The sequence below is a fragment of the Delphinus delphis genome, chromosome 1 (genome assembly GCF_949987515.2).
Source record: "Delphinus delphis chromosome 1, mDelDel1.2, whole genome shotgun sequence".
NCBI lineage: Eukaryota > Metazoa > Chordata > Mammalia > Artiodactyla > Delphinidae > Delphinus > Delphinus delphis.
The window spans coordinates 130790614-130812798 of NC_082683.1; positions in this window are offsets into that span (position 1 = coordinate 130790614).

Genomic DNA, 22185 nt, shown 5'->3' on the forward strand with positions numbered 1-22185 from the left:
CAGAGAATGAAGGTGTTGATAGGAGTGGCAGTCTCTGTCTTTGAATGCCTGGGAGGCTACCACTGGTAAGAAAGAATACACTTAGAACATGCAGCATAAGGGGACTGCGCTTACAGCAGCAGGTAAGGAGTTTCATAGATAGGTAGGTAGACAGGTGTTCAACTAATATTTATTGAATGCTACTGAATGAACTGAGAGGGGGCACAGCATAGTTGTTAGAAGCACAGACACTGGGACCCCAGGTCCACCACACACCAGCTATGTGACCCCTCCGTGCTTCAATTTTTCCATCCATGAAGTGAGAATAACAGCAGTTCCTACCTCATGGGCTGCTGTGAGGAAACTAGTTAATATTTTTTGCGTGCTTAGAGCAATGCCAGACACATGGAGAGTGTGCTGTCTTTGTTAAGTAAGTGAGTGGTTTGGGCTCAGTGTGAGGAGGTCCATGCAACAGCCACTCCTGTAATAGCAGAACAGGATGCCCTGGGGTGGTGAGCTCTTTATCTCCAAGTCATCTGCTGGCTCAGTGTCCCCTGGTCCCTCCCCTTCTGTTCCCTGGCGCTGCTTTCCTTTAAGTTCTCACTGACTCATCTAGACTCTCCCCAACCTCTTCTATCAAATCTCCTTGCCCCTAATGTCTTCTCCCCCCATTTCCCTTCCACCATTCTGTCAAAGCAAAATTTTAAAAAATCATGGCACATTTCTACCTATATCTGCATATCTCCATTACCTAAGGGCTTGGGGAGGAGGTGCGGGGATGCTGGTGAATTGGTTAAGGAACTGCAGGAAATGATATTCAAGTGCTGAGGATATGCTAGCTTTTCAGGGGTGAGAGGGATAAAATCAAGCTCTTTGGCACAAAAACGGTCTTTTACAATCTGGTCCTTTGTATACTTCTCTGACTTTATTTCCTATTATTTCCTATTACTCAAAAGTTTATGCTAAACCAATGCAGAATACTAGCAGTATTAAGAATATGTGGTTCTGGGCCGATGCTACTGTGCCTTGACATACGCTCTGCCCTGTGTACACTCTTGTGCCCTGGAATACCATTTTCCTTCTTCTTCTTTTTTTTTTTAATTTTTTTTAAATCTGGTAAATTTATGTTCATCATCCCAAGTCCAGGTGACATCCTTCAGGAAAGTGCCCCTGATTACTGTCCAAATAGAATTCAGAGCTCCCAAATCATCCTGCTCTTATCCTGGATAAGAAAAGAAAACTTGTTTCTTTCCAGTGCCCTTACTATCAATAAATAAATATCAGAAGGAGAATTCAAGAAGTAATTAGGAATTTGAAATCATCTAAGGACTAAATCTGGCATTTCTTCCAGTGTAGCTGGCTGCCCCTCAAAACTTCAACAGTCCTATAATAAAATGGTATTTTAAGAAGCAAGCTAGCTCTGCAGTCAAAGGTGGGGGGGCATTCGAGTCAATGGAGTAAAGAGTAAAGCTCTGTGGTGGTAAAAGAGAGCTGGACAGGAAGACCCCATACAGCCCAAATGGGAGAATCAAAGGAATGTCATGTTGGTTGTCATCCCAAAGGCCATAAATCCATCGACACACCTATGCATGGTCGCCTGCGGTCCTGTTCTCACTCCACTCCATCTTTGGACATCTGACACTACAGGCGAGAATCCTTGGTGACCATATAACTATCTTCCAGATCTTAGAAGCAAGCTAGCACACTCCATGATCATGGGACAGGGAGAGCTCAGGAAAACCGGTCTCAATGAGCATCAGTTTGTAAAACCACCCAGAGGACTAAGTAGACGATGAATGACAAAAAAGTGCTTTTCTTTTTTTTTGCATCTTTCTTGGAGTATAATTGCTTTACAATGTTTTGTTAGTTTCTGCTATACAACAAAGTGAATCAGCTATATGTATACATATATCACCATATCCCCTCCCTCTGTTTTTTGAATTTTATTTTATTTTATTCTTTTATATGGCAGGTTATTAGTTATATATTTTATACATATTAATGTATATATATCAACCCCAATCTCCAAATTCATCCCACCACCACCCACCCCCAGTTTCCCCCCTTGGTGTCCATACATTTTTCCTCTACATCCGTGTCCCTATTTCTGCCTTGCAAACCGGTTCATCTGTACCATTTTTCTAGATTCCACATATATGCATTAATATACGATATTTGTTTTTCTCTTTCTGACTTACTTCACTCTGTATGACAGTCTCTAGGTCCATCGATGTCTCAGCAAATGACACAATTTTGTTCCTTTTTATAGCTGGGTAGTATTCCATTGTATATATGTACCACATTTTCTTTACCCATTCCTCTGTCTGTAGATGGGCATTTAGGTTGCTTCCATGACTTGGCTATTGTTAATAGTGCTGCAATGAACATTGGGGTGCATGTGTCTTTTTGAATTATGGTTTTCTCTAGGTATATGCCCAATGGTGGGATTGCTGGGTCGTATGGTAGTTCTATTTTTAAGGAACCTCCATACTGTTCTCCATAGTGGCTCTATCAATTTACATTCCCACCAACAGTGCAAGAGGGTTCCCTTTTCTCCACACCCTCTCCAGCATTTATTGTTTGTAGATTTTTTGTTGATGGCCATTCTGACCACTGTGAGGTGATATACCTCATTGTAGTTTTGATTTGCATTTCTCTAATGATTAGTAACGTTGAGCATCCTTTCATGTGTTTGTTGGTAATCTGTATATCTTCTTTGGAAAAAATGTCTATTTAGATCTTCTACCCATTTTTGGATTGGGTTGTTTCTTTTTTTGACATTGAGCTGCATGAGCTGCTCATATATTTTGGCAATTAATCCTTTGTCAGTTGCTTCATTTGCAAATATTTTCTCCCATTCTAATGGCTGTCTTTTTGTCTTGTTTATGGTTTCCTTTGCTGTGCAAAAGCTTTGAAGTTTCATTAGGTCCCATTTGTTTATTTTTGTTTTTATTTCCATTTCTCTAGGAGATAAGTCAAAAAGGATCTTGCTGTGATGTATGTCAAATAGTGTTCTGCCTATGTGTTCCTCTAACGGTTTTATAGTGTCTGCTCTTACATTTAGGTCTTTAATCCATTTTGAGTTTATTTTTGTGTATGGTGTTAGGGAGTGTTCTAATTTCATTCTTTTAAATGTAGCTGTCCAGTTTTCCCAGCATCACTTTTTGAAGAGGCTGTCTTTTCTCCATTGTATACTCTTGCCTCCTTTTTCAAAGATAAGGTGACAATATGTGTGTGGGTTTATCTCTGGGCTTTCTATCCTGTTCCATTGATCTATATTTCTGTTTTTGTGCCAGTAACCATACTGTTGTGATTCCTGTAACTTTGTAGTATAGTCTGAAGTCAGGGAGCCTGATTCCTCCAGGTCCATTTTTCTTTCTCAAGATTGCTTTGGCTATTTGGGGTCTTTTGTGTTTCATACAAATTGTGAAATTTTTTGTTCTAGTTCTGTGAAAAATGCCATTGGTAGTTTGATAGGGATGGCACTGAACCTGTAGATTGCTTTGGATCTAATAGTTATTTTCACAATGTTGATTCTTCCAATCCAAGAACATGGTATATCTAGCCATCTGTTTGTATCCTCTTTAATTTCTTTCATCAGTGTCTTATAGTTTTCTGCATACAGGTCTTTTGTTTTCTTAGGTAGGTTTATTCCTAGGTATTTTATTCTTTTTGTTGCAATGGTAAATGGAAGTGTTTCCTTAATTTCTCTTTCAGATTTTTCATCATTAGTGTATAGGAATGCAAGAGATTTCTGTGCATTAATTTCGTATCCTGCTACTTTACCAAATTCATTGATTAGCTCTAGTAATTTTCCGGTAGAATCTTTAGGGTTCTCTATGTATAGTATCATGTCATCTGCAGACATTGACAGTTTTACTTCTTCTTTTCCAATTTGGATTCCTTTTATTTTTTTTTCTTCTCTGATTGTTGTGGCTAAAACTTCCAAAACTATGTTGAATTATAGTGGTGAGAGTGGGCATCCTTGTCTTGTTCCTGATTTTAGAGGAAATGGTTTCAGTTTTTCACCACTGAGAATGATATTGGCTGTGGGTTTGTCATATATGGCCTTTATTATGTTGAGGTAAGTTCCCTCTGTGCCTCTTACTGGAGAGTTTTTATCATAAATGGGTGTTGAATTTTGTCAAAAGCTTTTTTTTCATCTGTTGAGATGATCATATGGTTTTTATTCATCAAGTTGTTAATATGGTGTATCACATTGATTGATTTGCATGTATTGAAGAATCCTTGCATCCCTGGGATAAATCACACTTGATCATGAAGTATGATCCTTTTAATGTGTTGTTGGATTCTGTTTGCTAGTATTTTGTTCAGGATTTTTGCATCCATATTCATCAGTGATATTGGTCTGTATTTTTCTTTTTTTGTTGTATCTCTGTCTGGTTTTGGTATCAGGGTGATGGTGGCCTCGTAGAATGAGTTTGGGAGTGTTCCTTCCTCTGCAATTTTTTGGAAGAGTTTGAGAAGGATGGGTGTTAGCTCTTCTCTAAATGTTTGATAGAATTCTCCTGTGAAGCTATCTGGTCCTGGACTTTTGTTTGTTGGAAGATGTTTAGTCCCAGTTACAGTTTCATTACTTGGGATTGGTCTGTTCATATTTTCTATTTCTTCCTGGTTCAGTCTTGGAAGGTTATACCTTTCTGAGAATTGGTCCATTGCTTCCAGGTTGTCCATTTTATTGGCATAGAGTTGCTTGTAGTAGTCTCTTATGATGCTTTGTATTTTTGCGGTGTCCGTTGTAACTTCCCCTGTTTGATTTCTAATTTTATTGATTTGAGTCCTCTCCCTCTTTTTCTTGATGAGTCTGGCTAAAGGTTTATAAATTTTGTTTATCTTCTCAAAGAACCAGATTTTACTTTTCTTGATCTTTGCTATTGTTTTCTTTGTTTCTATTTCATTTATTTCTGCCCTGATCTTTATAATTTCTTTCCTTCTACTAACTTTGGGGTTTTTTTGTTCTTCTTTCTCTAGTTCCTTTAGGTGTAAGTTTAGATTGTTTATTTGAGATTTTTCTTCCTTCTTGAAGTAGGATTGTATTGCTATAAACTTTCCTCTTAGAACTGCTTTTGCTGCATCCCACAGGTTTTGGATCGTTGTGTTTTCATTGCCATTTGTCTCTAGGCATTTTTTAAAATTTCTTCTTTGATTTCTCCAGTGATCTCTTAGTTATTTAGTAACGTATTGTTTAGCCTCCATGTGTTTGTGTTTTTTACATTTTTTCCCTGTAATTGATTTCTAATCTCATAGCATTGCTGTCAGAAAAGATGCTTGATATGATGATTTCAATTTTCTTAAATTTACTGAGGCTTGATTTGTGACCTAAGATTGATCTGTCCTGGAGAATGTCCCATGTGCACTTGAGGAGAAAGTGTAATCTGCTGTTTTTGGATGGGATGTCCTATAAATATCAATTAAATCTATCTGGTCTATTGTGTCTTTTTTTTTTTTTTTTTTTTTTGCGTTACGCGGGCCTCTCACTGTTGTGGCCTCTCCCGTTGCAGAGCACAGGCTCCGGACGTGCAGGCTCAGTGGCCATGGCTCATGGGCCCAGCTGCTCCACGGCATGTGGGGTCTTCCCAGACCGAGGCACGAACCCCTGTTCCCTGCATCGGCAGGCGGACTCAACCACTGTGCCACCAGGGAAGCCCTACTGTGTCATTTAAAGCTTGTGTTTCCTCATTAATTTTCTGTCTGGATCATCTGTCTACTGGTGTAAGTGAGGAGTTAAATTCCCCTACTATTATTATGTTACTGTCGATTTCCTCTTTTATAGCTGTTAGCAGTTGCCTTATGTATTGAGGTGCTCCTGTGTTGGGTGCATATATATTCATAATTGTTATATCTTATTCTTGGATTGATCCCTTGATCATTACATAGTGTCCTTCCTTGTCTCTTGTAACATTCTTTATTTTAAAGTATTTTATCTGATATGAGTATTGCTACTCCAGCTTTCTTTTGATTTCCATTTGCATGTAATATCTTTTTCCATCCCCTCACTTTCAGTCTGTATGTGTCCCTAGGTCTGAAGTGGGTCTCTTGTGGATAGCATATGTATGGGTCTTGTTTTTGTATCCATTCAGCAAGCCTGTGTATTTTGGTTGGAGCATTTAATCCATTCACATTTAAGGTAATTATCGATATGTATGTTCCTACTACCATTTTCTTAATTTTGGGGGGTTTGTTTTTGTAGGTATTTTTCTTCTCTTGTGTTTCCCACTTAGAGAAGTTCCTTTAGCATTTGCTGTAGAGCTGGTTTGGTGGTGCTGAATTCTCTTAGCTTTTGCTTGTCTGTAAAGCTTTTGATTTCTGCGTCAAATTGAATGAAATCCTTGTCGGGTAGAGTAATCTTGGTTGTTGGTTTTTCCCGTCCATCACTTTAAATATACCATACCATTCCCTTCTGGCTTATAGAGTTTCTGCTGAAATCAGCTCTTAACCTTATGTGAGTTCCCTTGTATGTTATTTGTCCTTTTTCCCTTGTTGCTTTCAAAATTTTTTCTTTGTCTTTAATTTTTTTCAATTTGATTACTAGGTGTCTCAGCTTGTTTCTCCTTGGGTGTATCTTGCCTGGGACTCTCTGCACTTCCTGGACTTGGGTGGCTATTTCCTTTCTCATGTTAGGGAAGTTTTCAACTATAATCTCTTCAAATATTTTCTCAGGTCCTTTCTCTCTCTTCTCCTTCTGGACCCCCTATAATGTGAATGTTGTTGCATTTAATGTTGTCCCAGAGGTCTCTTAGGCTGTCTTCATTTCTTTTCATTCTTTTTTCTTTATTCTGTTTCATGGCAGTGAATTCCACCATTCTGTCTTCCAGGTCACTTATCTGTTCTTTTTCCTCAGTTATTCTGCTATTTATTCCTTCTAGTGTATTTTTCATTTCAGTTATTGTATTGTTCATCTCTGTTTGTTTGTTCTTTAATTCTTCTAGGTGTTTGTTCTTTAATTCTTCTAGGTCTTTGTTGAACATTTCTTGCATCTTCTCGATCTTTGCCTCCATTCTTTTTCCAAGGTCCTGGATCATCTTCACTATCATTATTCTGAATTCTTTTTCTGGAAGGTTGCCTATCTCCACTTCATTTAGTTGTTTTTTGGGGTTTTTATCTTGTTTCTTTATCTGGTACATAGTCCTTTGCCTTTTCATTTTGTCTCTCTGTGGATGTGGTTTTTGTTCCACAGGCTGCAGAATTGTAGTTCTTCTTGCTTCTGCTGTCTGCCCTCTGGTAGATGAGGCTGTCTAAGAGGCTTGTGCAAGCTTCCTGATGGCAGGGACTGGTGGTGCCTAGAGCTGGGTGTTGCTCTGGTGGGCAGAGCTCAGTAAAACTTTAATCTGCTTGTCTGCTGATGGCTAGGGCTGGGTTCCCTCACTGTTGGTTGTTTAGCCTGAGGTAACCCAGTACTGGAGACTACAGGCTCTTTGATGGGGCTAATGGCTGACTCTGGGAATGCTCATGCCAAGGACTATTTCCCAGAACTTCTGCTGCCAGTGTCCTTGTCCTCACGGTGAGACACAGCCACCCCCTGCCTCTGCAGGAGACCCTCCAACACTAGCAGGTAGGTCTGGTTCAGTCTCCTCTGGGGTCACTGCTTCTTCCCCTGGGTCCTGATGCATACTACTTTGTGTGTGCCTTCCAAGAGTAGCGTCTCTGTTTCTCCCAGTCCTTTCGAAGTCCTGCAATCAAATAGCCTTCAAAGTCTGATTCTCTGGGAATTCCTTCTCCCATTGCTGGACCCCCAGATTGGGAAGCCTGACGTGGGGCTCAGAACCTTCACTCCAGTGGAGGGACTTCTGTGGTATAAGTGTTCTCCAGTTTGTGAGTCACCCACCTGGCAGTTAATGGGATTTGACTTTTGTGATTGCACCCATCCTACCATCTCACTGTGTCTTCTCCTTTGTCTTCTCCTTTGTCTTTTTTGGTGAGTTTCAGGGTCTTCCTGTCAATGGTTGTTTAGCAGTTGGTTGTGATTCTGATGTTCTTGCAACAGGGAGTGAGCTCACCTCCTCAAAAGTGCTTTTCTAACTCAGATCACTGAACAGATTTGGTTTTGCTTTGGGCAGAATTGCTTGATAGTTGACTTGGGTGTTCCTCACTCCCTGGATCACCTGACTGATCCACAGACCCCCTGCCTCAAGGCCTGCCTCTGAAGTGTGCCCCCTGAGCCTCCCCTCTTTGGAGGCAGCTGAAACAATTCACACTCCACACTCCCTCCCTAGTCCCCCAAAGTCACACCTCTCAAGCAAAAAACTGGTGGTCTCTATGCAATAATCCCTTCTGTGCTTGCTGGAAAGTGGATTAATTTATCTGCTAAGTAATTTTTGCAAAAGCATTAGCAGGTAATAGCAGCTTGGTGTGCAGCTCTGTAAAGTAATAGAGGCATATCACCTGATATTCTCCTTGAACCCCAAATGGTGACCCTTTGGGGAGTTTGAACTTCCTGGAAGCTCAGGATGGGGCTTGGGGGAAGCAAACGCAGGGCTGTTGGTCTTTCCAGACTCATCACAGCACCAGCGAGGCATCTGCTATGTAAGCCTATGAATAAACTGCCCGATCCCATAATGGGATTACCGCTCCTTCCCCTAACCACATTTCAGGGAGAGTGTAATGGAAAGGTAGGCCTGCATAGGAAAGGAGAGCCAAAAGAATTGACTCTTAAGTGTGTCTGTATTTTGGTAATATGCTAGCAAAATATAAGTGAAAAAAAATCTGCAAGGATAAATGAGATAATAATAACCACGGATCATTTTTAGTTCCTGGGAAGAAAAACACCATATAGATTTGAGGTGTTATTATTATGCATATAATATATATAGACATTGTATATTTATTCACAGCAAAGCTCACATATGTCATTCCCACTAATAACATTTTCTTTTCTAGCTCTGGCATAAAAGGAGATATGCCATTTTCATATGTTCTACACATACTCAGAGGAACCTGCTTAGAATATTTTTGCTGATGAAAGTTTCTGGGTTGTAACATTTATCTTTTTGAAGAGCACAATTTCTATCACCCCACGTGGAGGGCTGTGCTTTTACCTCTCATTGTGATGCCATCTACATGGGGATTTTTGTGTCAACCGCTTATCTCAGGCATTAACCAATTTCTTGTCTGTTTGTATTGTTTTTAAAGTGCCGGACATGCACAGTGCTTTGCCGATGCATGCGTGGGGTCCCGGCTCCCTGCCCTGTGGCAAGCAGCATCTAATGAAAAGAGACAAGCCCAACATACTGGAAATCATACAAATTCAAGACCTGGAAAGATGCTGCTGGCTTGAGAATTGGAAAAGGCCAGTCAGGGCTTAGAGGATCTGAAGAAAGAGAGAGAAGTATTTGGAGGAAACTTAGGTGCAGAATGTAGTAATTGAGGCACACACATAAAGCACACACAGTGAGTTCTTACACAAACACTAAAAGGTTGGAAAGAACCTTTAGAAGTTATCCGTCCCCTCCACGTCCCCTTGTGTTTCTCTCCCTCCTCCTGTGCATCCCTTGGTCTTGACCATCCCCAGTGGTGGGGATGGGCCATTTAAATGCCGATCTTTGCAGAGCAAGTGTTTAATCTCCAGCTGGCTTCCTCTGCCACCCAGCATGCTTCTGGGTGGCCTGCTCCCTCTGCTGTCACTTGCAGGGTGCTCAAAGAATGCAAATTCACTAGAGGATTAGTGATAGCAAGTCATAATAGAGAAATTAAATGTGCTGCAAACAGAGGGGCACAACTTTCATTCTCACACTAAAAATAAACCATTTGGGGTTATGTGTAATTGCTCTCTTGGCTTTTTCACTTCATCGGCAATTCTCTTTAGAGTGGATGATTGGAAACTTCCAGTTTAATTTATACACACAGTCCTACCCAGCTTCGGGTGAGAAAACTTGCACCAACTTTCAAGAAGTGTGCATACTTGGTTCACACGGAGCGATGTGAGTACGAGTGGAAGAGAAGAAGAGAAAGAGGGGGGAATGGAGCAGGCGGGACTCAGTCGTGTGAATTTAGAAAGAAAGCAGAGTGCAACAGAGAGCAGAAATAGGGTCCAATGCAAACACTGATTCGTGGTCTGACCTTGCACAAGTCACTTAATCTCTCTGTGCTTGTTTCTCCATCTGCTTATGCACTTTGTAAACATTAGATTACCTTTCTGGTGTGGCTCAAGAGGTAGAGTAAAGCCAACCCTGGGGTTCATCTTGGTGTCTGTGAATTAATTCTATCCAGACCAGCATCCGTTGGGGACACCTATCCACCCTCCATTAAAAAAATAAAAGAAAACAAAAAAACAAGCCACTATGTGCACTTTCCTTCAAGCAGCCGCCAGGGTGGATGACTTAAGAAAGGATGAAAGGAGATCAACACCCAGCTCAAAATACCCTCCCCCCCACCCCTCCCCCACCCCCAGCCAACTGTGGAAAAGGACATCAAAGGACTTTGCTGGTATAGGGTTATGTGGCTGCCTCCCTGTAGTAGGACTTTCTCTTGTTTCTCCAGGAACTGTGCTTAAGCCATCAGTATCATCTTGTTAAATTCTCCTTATGACTGTTGGCAGTTAGGCCACTGGGGCTCGTACTGTACAAATGCAGACATTGGAAGGAAATAGGACCCTATACTATGATTACAGGCTGGTAAATCTTGGGGCATATGGGATATATTAGCCTTGTACTTTGAGCATTTATCTTGTGCCAAGCCTTTTATGAATATTATTTCATCTGAATTGTAGCTTGACACTGTGATCCCCATTTGACAGGTGAGAAAATTAAGGTTCAGAAAAGTTAAAAAAAATAGAAAACTTGTTCAAGATTACACACAAAGTAGAGCTGGGGTTCAAACTCCAGACAATCAACCACTGGTAGGAGTTCACCCCATGTTGACTCTCTGATTTCCCAACTGGCTGCCCAGCTGCCCCTGTTTGCAACAGAAATGACACCTTCTCCACTGATGGTACAGTGATCCCTCTGTATCCTTGGGGAACTGGTTCCAGGACATCCTTGGATTCAGAGCCCGCAGATATGGAGGGCTGACTGGATAACTCTTTGGTTTTCTTGAAGAATTCGGGGCAACTATTTTCCTAGCACTGGACTGGAATACATTCAGAAGGCCCCTCCCAGGGATACCCCCTTAAGAGGTTTCCCCACAACTAACAAGTCAGTACCCCCGGGAGGAGCCCATCTTGCTTCAATCTCTTCTGTGTTAGGCGATTAGGCCACTCAAGTGGGGATTCTTTAAGTGAGTAGAGTGGTCTTCATCTTCTCCCTAAAACTTTTAATCCTGGTGACCTGGTACCTCAACCTCAGCCCACAATTTCTCTAAGCTTTCTGTGGCCCCATCGGCTCCTGTTGTACATGGGTCTGTTGGTTGGACTTGGCAGCCGGAGTCCTGAGGTTGGTATTCAGTTTCGCCCCACATACCACCCTCAATGCCAGGCTAAAATAACAGCACAGCTTAGCTACTGTCTGCTTACTCTGAGCCACAAGCCCCGGATCTGAGACGTGGATTTTAAAGGACCTCAGGGAGTCCCTCTGTTATGCTTTGTGGCTGGTCGGTTCCTTTGAAAACCCTCCCAGCTGCTGTGGGTAGCTGCATTTTCCGGTTTCTTCGGAGCCAAGCTAATGAGGCATGCTAATTTTGGAAGATGCATAACCATGGACAAATCTACTTCAAATTTCCATGAATAGGATTCTGGTGAGATTCTAGAAAAAAGGTTAAGGCCTTTGATACCTCCAGGGAGTAGCTCCTGTGTTCATGTTCCTCAGAAAGGCCAGTGACAAGTGGTAACACTAGCCAAGTAGGAGAAGGGGCAGAGGGTGGAGAGGCCAGCACTGGCCACAGGGACCTGTCTGTGCATGTGTGCTAAGTTCTGGTAGAGTCTCCACGAAGTCTTTCCCTCAGCCTCCTCACAGCAGCCGCAGGACAGACAGAGCTCTAGGACTCCTTCTGTAGGTCTCTGGGCTGATCCTTGGCACCCCTCTCCAGTTGCAAGGTCAGGTGCTGAGACGCGCCCCGGGGCTGTGCTCATTGAAGGAGCTCTGTCCAGAGAAGGTGATGGGCAGAGGGAAGCGCTGGACTTACTCAAAACTCTGAGCAGTAGTTTGTCCCTACTGCCTCCACAGCCTCCTTCTTCTTCCCCTCTAGTCATGATGATGAATGTTTACTGAACACTTACTCAGTGCTTGGCACTGTGCTAAGAACTTTACATGACATATAACTTCATTCCCACAATGCTATATGAGGAATTGGGAGGGAGGTTTAGAGAGGTTAAGAACCTCACCTGAATTCCAATGCTAGTAAATAAGAGAAGCCGGATTTGAACTGAGAACTCTTCCTCCAAAGGCAGTTATACTGCTTTTCTCTGACCTCCCTCTTTTCTCCAGGTGCCTGATGTCCTCAATTCTCTTTTTCTAGCCCTTTGGGTCTCATTTCACTACTCTTTCTAGGGGCATATATTAGACCACTTCTTATCCTTCTATTAATCCATGCTTACATTCTGTATTTATTCACCCCAAGGATGCTTCTTTCTGATAGAATAAACTAATTTCTGCTAAAGTGTTAAGGACTACCAAGGAGTAATATGTTATCTTAAACTGAAAACCCTCTGCATTGTCACAGAGGACTATGATGCCTAAATACCAAGGAGAGAGAAATTTGCAAATCTCAGGCTTTACGTCTGGACCAGTGAGAGAGAAAATTCGAGGTTAGGGAAAGGGGAAGGAGGCACTCATTCTTGCACCCTTTGAATCACATTATCTTACTAGCTTGACACATAGTAAATGTTCAATAAATGTTTACTGAAAAATAACTGCATGAATGAATGAGTGAACAAACGAATGAATGAATATTAAAATATCTAGACAAGATTTAAGTATGTGGTAATACTATGTCTGGACAGTAGAGGCCGCTGTTAACATTTTCCAACATCTGTGCTGGTACTAATCATTGAAAGGAAAGCCTGGGGCATGGAAAATTCTGTTATTCTGAAGGTTGATTGATTCTGGGGATAAAAATATGAGATGAATTTTTCAATGTGATCCCTTCCTTCATTAAGCCCTTCATCAGAGGTACAAACAAGGGATTCGGGTACAAACAAGGGATTGTTCTGTTTCTTGGAGAGAAGGTAAGACCCTTCCCCAGCTCCAGGATGACCAATGCCATGGGGGTGTCCACCTGAGACACAGCCCCACTAGGATGATCAGAGCAAACACCTACCTTATCAGACTTTGCTCTTGTGGGTGGCTCTGGGGAAGAGGATGATGGTCGGGGGACGGACCATTGGCTAAACGCTGGTTTATGCTTTTCGGTGTATCTTTCTGATTGGAGAACTACCAGAAGGCAATTTTCCAGATAACGCCCTAATTCAAACCTTCACTCTGGAAACCCAGATAGGAGCCTGAGAATCTAGGTGGACCCAGAACTTTTCTCTAGGAACAGGCATAGTCTTCTGCACAGAAAGCCTTGTCCCAATGTGTTGTGTTGGGAATGGTGGTTGGCGTTCCTCTGTACCAGAGCTATTTGAATAATGCCCAGGGGTTACATCCTCCGTGAGGCCTCCCTGATATGCTCTGCCCCCCATGCACAGCGCTGCCCCAGATGTCATCACATTATGTACCAACATCCAGTGATCAGTTCACTGTCATTTTCTGGGTATGTCCCTGTGAATTCTTCAAAGGCAGAGACAGTTTTCTTTTCTTTCAACTTTAGATTCTAAAAGAATGAAGTCCACTAGGCTGCATGTGCTAATGCAAATCAGCTACTAGGATGACCAAATTAGCCAGACCTACTGTTGTGTTATTTATGTCACATGGATACAGGAAGGGGGAGGAAATGGAAACAGCTCTTCCCAGCTTTGCCTTTGTGGCCCTAACTATGATAACTGCAAGGGATAAAACTTTTCTTGCTGAACAGAATGAACCAGAGTTAATTTTATCCGTGTTTATATTCAGTTCTGCATGCGCAACAGGAGACCCTTAATGACCATCCAACTCGTGTCTTATTAAATTTAAAAAGATAAAATGAATTGCATGAACCATAAGCTTATATGCTACCATAGGCTAATGAGGAAAACACTGATTAAAGTTTACTCAGCGAAGAACAGTAACACTCTGTACCCCAAGCATATCAAAATAAATGTACACCGAGAGGATACACTAGAAGGGCAGTATCTAGCCCGGTGCTTTATATGAATGAATTAACCAGCTAGGAACAATGCAATAAACGAAGAAGTTAAGATCCTTCTGTTCTCTTCATGATTGATTATAGGAGCCAAATCCACTGAAACTTCTCTAGGATTCTGTAAAATGGGAAGCTAGCATCAACAGCTGAAATTCAACCCTGCCACTTCCCCTGGGCCATGTTGGTGCCCTAACACAAGCTCTCACCGGATGGAGACCTCATCTAATGGTCTCCCATGGGGAAGCCTACAGTTCTGTTTTGAAGATCAAAATCTGTCTTGTTTCAACTGGGAGGAAAGGTTGATCAGTCATTCCAAAGTGAATTAGAGGTTGCCTGCAACTCAACTCACTGGGGGCTCATTTCGAGTCAGCTCCCCAAGCATTTATTCAACACTTTGAGTAAGTAAAGAGCTATGCCAGGCACCCGTGGTAAACATGAATGAACAGGCTACCTCCCCTGCCTTATGGTCTACTGGGGGAGGCAGACAAGTCGAGAGATGATTAAAACATTGGGTGTGGTAACTGCCCTGAGAGAATTGCAGCGTGAGCCTAGGGGAGGGGACACCTGGTCACACTGCTTGGAGAGGGACGTTAGAGGGAGAGGGCTCTTTAAGAGGAGGTGGAACCTGGGCTGAGTCTTGGGATGAGTTCAATGTGTAGGCCGAGCACTGTAAGGATGGGATTGGGCAGGTACAGGGAATAAACCCCAGTAAAAGGAGGCTTATCTGTAAAAGAATGAAGGCCCATTCATGCACCTTCAAGTACTTCAGTGTGGTTAGAACACAGTGGGAAGAAGGAAGAATGGATAAGGTGGATGGAGGGTAAACACAGCTCAGATGGAGGAAGGCCTGGATGCTAGGAGTTTGGATTTGATCCTGAAGGGAATAGTGAGCCACTGGAGGATTTCCTGACATACAGCAAAGGAGGCTGCTATTGGATTTGATCCTCTGTACTCAGGTTAGAGATGAGTTGTCAGAATGTTGGCGTTTGAAGGAGACACAACCAAACCCCAGAGGCAGCTGGATACAAGGGGCTGGAAACCAGGAGATTGGGCCTCCATTTCAGGCACTGTCACTGAACTCCTCTGAAGCTGGAGGCTTTTGGTGGCCACCCTCCAGGCCTGCAATTACCCTGCCTGGTCTACGCGGGGCTGCCCTTGCCGGGTCACTTGTCCACATGCCCCCACGGACTGTGAGCTCCTTAAGGGCAAGGACCTTGTTTGTTGTGTTCAACATGGTGTCCCTGGTGCCTAGCATGAAGCGAGGCACATAGAAGATGCTCAGCAAGTACTTGTTCAATGTCCAAATGAGTGAATGAACGCACAGATGGATGGAGGAAAGGTCACAAACTCTCTGAGCCTTTATTTACTGTATATACTTATCAGTAAAAAGAAAACCATCTCGAGGGAATTCCCTGGTGGCCTGGAGGTTAAGACTCCCCGCTTTCACTGCAGAGGGCCAGGGTTCAATCCTAGTTGGGGAACTAAGATCCCTCAAGCTGTGTGGCCTGGCCAAAAAAAAAAAAAAAAAAAGAAAGAAAGAAAACCATCTCTGTGGTCCTTTCTAATTAAGAAACTCTTCCTTCTAACCATCTCTAATCTCTGAATGCATTGCTTTCCCTCTCTCCCACATCACTCTACCTTCTTCTTCCTAGACGCCCACTCTTGCCAGTTTCCCTTCTAGGATTCCTGCCTCGAAGTGCGTGTTGTGTTCTTATGTTCCATGCTCAGGTGTGGTGCTCCAGTTCTTCACTTGACCTTGACTTCTGTATTTGATCCATCCCCTCCCCTCTCCTCTTCACTCTCTCCCTTTGCAGCTCACATTCCCCTTGCCCACGTCTTGCTTCCTGGCTCTCCAAGTTTTCTCTCTCTCTCGCTGACTCTTCCCCATTTCTCTCCATGGAGTCCTCCTTCCCTTCCCCAGTTGTTCTTGTCCTCATAAAATTTCTACTAACCTAATTTCCTGTTTGGTTTTTGCTTCTGGCACTTGGTTCTAACTGACCTCCAGACTCTTTTCTCCATTTATTCTGAATAGAACAAATTGGTGATGATAATGGCACAGATGCTATTTCAGCAAAGAAAGGAATAAAGAAGGAGAGGATGTCTTTGAAGGGACTGGCAGGTCGGCTGTGGAAGGAAGGAGGGACACCACTGAGTTCATCACGGAGAATACCCTGTCCTTTGATGGAGCTTCAGAGAATTTGCGAGCATATGATGAGCATCTGGAACTGTTCCTTCCAGAAAATAATATATCAAAAGGCAGAAAAACACTTATGTTTCCCTCAGTGATCCCAGCAAAGATGTCTGCTCTCCTAAAGGACCTCAAGGCACTCATAAAACTAGGAAAACTGAGTTCAGTGTTTTTTATTAAACCATTAAGAGATTTTATTCATCCAAGATAAATGTCTTCACTGAAGGATACAGAGTTTGATAGTATAGAAAATACACAGAAGAAAACTTGTCTGAATAAATTAGACTGATGCGTTTGGCATTTAGGGCTCCGAGTGACTGATTCCGTTCTTCAGCCCCAACCTGCCAACCAAAGAAATATTCTCTAATGCTGGACTCACTGAGTCCGAGGACGGGGTGGGAAGCAGGCATGAGAGATCTTGACAGCACTGGAAGTTTCCCAAACCGTAAATGGCTTTGCGGACTAAGGCAGAGGTAGCAAGGAATCCATTTTCTTTCCTCCATAGCCAAGGACTCCCAGATCCTTGTGGTCTCATCCACTTCGCCAGCCTCAGGGAGGCTGAGTGACAGACCAAGAAGACCAGAACATTGGCAATGAGGAAGGGCAGGCAGAAATGCAAAACTCACATCCAATTTCAGGGCACTCAAATCTCTGGTCTGCCATGAAATACACAAGGGTGTAGACTCAGAGAAGACATATTTAAAGATACTTATGCCCAGCTTTCCTGTCACACCTGCCAGGTCCTTTGTAATCCTAGAACAGATCCTTCTGGGGACATCACAACTCTTCCCTTAGCTCTTTTCCCACTTTTCCAAAATGGAAAAAGTACTGGCTCTGAGAATCTTCTGTGCCAAGGGATTTAGTATAATAATGTTTATTTATAAAGAATAAAACTGAGCCAGGGGCTTCCCTGGTGGCGCAGTGGTTGAGAGTCCGCCTGCCGATGCACGGTTCGTGCCCCGGTCCGGGAAGATCCCACATGCCGCGGAGCCTGCGCGTCCGGAGCCTGTGCTCCACAGCGGGAGAGGCCACAGCAGTGAGAGGCCCGCGTACCGCAAAAAAAAAAAAAAAAAAAATACTGAGCCAGGCACTGTGAGCTTGCAATGACTCAGACTTAATAATATTAATGGCTAACGTTTATTGGGTATTTACCATGTGCCGGACACCATGACAAGCATTTACATACAATTTCTTATTTTGTCCTCACAATGGCTCTAGAAGGACCATGCTGTCATTCCCATCCTTCTGATGAGTTATCCAGGTTTCATAAGGCGACTTAACCTACCCAAGGTCACTCTAAGGCACACCCATTTGAAGATCTTCCCAGCATCCTTTTCCTTGTGGAAGTGACTAGCTTCCTCCTGGGAACTGCTCTTTCTCTTGCCCTCCATCCTACCCATGTGGCTACTGAGGGAGCTGCCATGGTTTCCTGTGACTCTCCCCCCTGCCGATCATTCCCTCCCCAAGGCATTTTCAAATCTGGGAAGAGCAAGCACGATCAGTCTGAAGTTCTAATGTGTGATGGTATCCTCACTTCCTGGCACAGGACCTGGGGGAGCAAGCAGAGAGTCGCTGCTAGGAGAGAGTTGGGAATGACGCACGTGCTCCCAGAGCACACTGACAGCCTTTAAGTCCTTGACACCAATTGCTCCCGCGGCCCAATTCCTGTTCTTGGGTTCCACCGGCCACCCCAGGGTGCTTATAATAAAGACTCTCCTTTGCTTTAGCTACTTCATATTGGTCTCAGGAAAGCAGTGCAGTGTAGTGGACACGTGCGTGGGCTTTGGAGTCGGACAGCCTAAGCATAACCCCCAATCCATTAATTTCTGGTTGTGTGATCTCGAGAAAGTTGCTCACTGCCTCGTGCCTCAACTTCATCTGAAAAATGCGGATAATAATAACACCTACTGCTGAAGGTTTTCTGATGATTATAATGCAGATAAAGTACTTAGCACTGAGCCTGGTACGGGGTGATCTTCAAAAAAGAAAAATAGTGATCTTTATTTTAAATACAAATTTTAATTGTGACTTTAGTTATTACCGTTAACATTATTTCTCCTGATCATTGTAGAATCACAGGTTCTAGTTAAGGTTTTCTGATGGCACTTGGGATTTCGAGCTGACCAGCCAAATTTCCAGAAATTTCCAGAAATGCTCCTTGTGGAAAGGGTGGAGTTGGGCGTGTGGACGGCTGTAGATAGTGCCATGAGGGCCTTGTGTGAGGGCATTTAGCTGGTGCTTTTCTGCAGCCCTGGGGGTGGTTCCAAAAAGAAGAGCTAATAATACCTTCAGGAGACTTCTGTGCACAGACCACCATTCTGTGCAAACTGTGAGGTGGGGGTGAGGAAAGCAGAGAGTCAGATTGATTTTTAAAAGGCTGAACTTCCAGGCTGTTGTGAGAAGCAGCCAGCAAATGAGAGATCTATAAACTCTGGGAACATGCAGTGCATCTCTGTGAGTGGTGCTAGGAGATGGGTTAGGCATTGAGGAGTACTTTGCAGAGCAAAGAAGTATTCATATGACGTCAGAATTTGAAAATTCCCAGAAGAGTTTTTATGGGCAAAGTTGGGTGGGGAGAGAAGGGTGGAGAATGAAATTAAATTTCTTAAATGGATCACCGCTGAGGATTAAATGCTGGTTGGAAGAAAGTGCTAGAAGCCAGATGTGATTTGGGAATGCAGTGAGGGGCAGTGGAGGGCAAGAGATTCAATACAATCCTGTCCGGTTTTTCTGCTGGACTGGGAAATTGGTTTAAGGGGAACTGGGCAGGGTATCCTCAGAGACCCTGGAAAGTTGGGCAGATTTGTTACTGGGTCCAGCTTCAAATGCTTCCCAGGCAACTCTCTGCAAGAGAGTCACTTGGGTGAGAGCACTGATTATTGATCCCCAGCTGCCACCAAAGCTTTAGCACGGTCCAGTGCACGTGCCACTCAAGGAAATGCGAGAAGATGAAACTCCCAGAATTCTCCTGCTATCACAAAAAGCTGGCAGATTACACGAGGGATGGGAAATGAGAAGGAAATGTTATTTGCTGGCCCCAGAAGAGTGGACGGGGCAAGGTTTGTGGGGTGGGTGGGGAGGGAAGGGTGCCTGCTCTCTAAGGAAAGGCCAAAAAGGATGGAAATCTGGGGGTAAAAGAATAGGAACCTGAGCACAAAAGAATGTTGCGAGTTGATGGGATTTGAACCTGCAAGTGAATTTAAAGTCTACCAGGAATCGTAAGATAAAAGTCACCCAATGTAGTACTGAACGTATTACAGCCCTAGAACTTCAACTCCCTGAGGACCTTATTCATTTATTTGTTGGCATCTTCACACACATTTTATTTTTTAACTTATTTTTTCATCGACTATATTCCCTGTGCTGTACATTACATCCTGGTAACTTATTTATTGTATAACTGGAAGTTTGTACCTCTTAATCCCCTTCACCTATTTCACTCAATCCCCTATCCCCCTTCCCCTCTGGCAAACACCCGTTTGTCAGAAATGAGACTTTACATATGTGCATTTTCTATGCAATTATATTATTCCTTTGAGTACTGATACTTTTTTTTAAATGTTATTCACACACATTTTAGATTCCTGTCAACACTATGAGGGTGATAGGATTATCCTGAATATATGGACAAGTGGAGCCATCCCAGAAGAGTTGAGTGACCCAGGGTTACCCAGGATAAGCCAGAAACAGCCCAGACTCTCCTGAATTCCAACCCAAAGTCCTTCCCTTCCACCTTCCTCACAAAGGCCAGGTCCACTTCTGAGTAATTCATGTGGTTCCCAGGGACTCTGCCATCCCACACAAAGGATGTCTATTGCACCCCACAGGTGGAGGTCAGATGGGGTCATAGCTGCCATCCTTGCTGGGGAAAAGCTGGGGATTTCTATTCTCCTTCAGAGTCTGTGCAGAATGTGCTTGTCCCAGCTTCATGTAAATCATGGTTGCTGAGCCAAGCTGAAGTGTTGGCATTTGTTTAGGAGGGGCTAAGATGGGAGTAGAGATGGTGCCTTCCTGGGGAGACCATGTAACCTCATTCCCTGCCCTGTAGTTGCATCATCCTGGGAGACCCGAATGCATGGAAGCTCAGGGTTACTCGTTAATTATTCGATGTTGTGAACATTCTTAAAGGACCGCTGATCATGGGCTAAGTGGCCGCTGTGCTTGACTATGTTTAGTTTTTAATAACACTTACCATTCAGAGTCTGATCATTTTATTTGTCTAAGGACTTTACATCTATCATCACTTGTATTTTTCAGAAAGTTGAAATCATACATATATTCGTATATATATACATTTCTAACTTCAACCAAAAGAACTATACATTTTCAATCCTCAATATGAGTTTCTTATAAACATAATACATTCAAATATTCATTTATTTCCTATTCTTTTCATGATATCATTCTAGAATTTCATCTCCTGACTCTGCACCTACTTACCAGTGAGGGAGACTGAACTATGATGATTTACTCCTTTTCACAAATGAGAAAGCAGAACCCCAGGTGGTAAAGTAATTGCTTCAGGATCATACAGGTGAGTGGACCTACCCAGACCTCTTGAGTTTAAATAATACACTTTCTACCATGGCGTAAACATAGATGTAATTCTGTCTAAGTGTCCAGGCCCAGATTTTAAACCATAAACCTTTTGAAAGTTGGTTCCATGAATTATTTAAAAGTTGCATAAAGGAAGGTCACCCATTGTGGGCCAAGGGACATTGTTGGCAATCAGATGAGGGGCCCGAATTCAGGCCTCCCAGTGACCATCTTCAGAACCAAGTTGGTTTTCTTGCTCAATGAACAGGTTTCACCACATTGGGGGTGGGGTGTAGGGAGAGCATTATTTGAGGGGTTTTTCTCTGTGGAGAGAGCCCAAGTTTCTTTTATCTGTTGCTTTTGAATATTGCCTGTGTCGCTGTCATTTACCAAGCGTCATTTGATGATCAGATCGCACGTCTTCCTTGTTTAGATAGTTCCGCAGATGGATCGGCAGTTGCTCCCATACAGCTGTGCCAATCTGGCGTGCAGGTGTGTTTTCTGATAGGCGACTTGCTTATAAAATGATTTCTTCTGGGAACAAAGACAAGAAATTGCCTAAGGCCTTAGACAAAACTGTCCATGAGCTGGGGCACTGATTTGCTTCTAACAGCGGTTTTCTGAGGAGGACCGTTGGGTCAAGAGGATGAGATGCACGTGCTGAAACACTGAGGGTGGTCCCAGAATTTCCATCCCCAAAGGCAGGCGTGTGCCAAGGCCTGAGCTGCTTTCTGGGGCTTAAGACGGTCTGGGGGGTGAGTGCTTTAGTCCGACTGCTCCCATGAAGATTTATGGATAAAATAACATGACTGATTGGAATTTCTTAAAAAAAAAAAAATCCCATGTGGGTGTGGGGATGTTTGGGGAGTGAGGGTTACGGATGGAACAAGAGAGGTGGAGAGTTGATGGTTTTTATAGCTGAGTGATTGGTACATAGGGCCCTTTATTTTGACAACTCTCTTTGTTTTTATGAATTTAAAAAATTTTCTATAATAAAAAGTTAAAACACAAAATCTCTTCCTACCTATGGACCCTCAGAAGTCCAATTCATATTATGAGGCTTTTATAAATTCCGGGGAGCGGATGCCTGTTGGAGTGCTGGAATGGACACAGGCAGTGTTAGGAGCGGGAGATGGATGGACGGTCACTCGCAGAGCAAGGGGGACAGGAGCATAAGAGAGAGGCTGAGACAGGGAGGAAAAGGGCAAGGGAGGGGGAGAGAGAGAGGGGAAGAATGGACGTGGCATACTTCCCGGGTGACATTGTATTCTCCACTGCTCCCCTTCCCCCATCTGAAAGCAGGAGCCTCA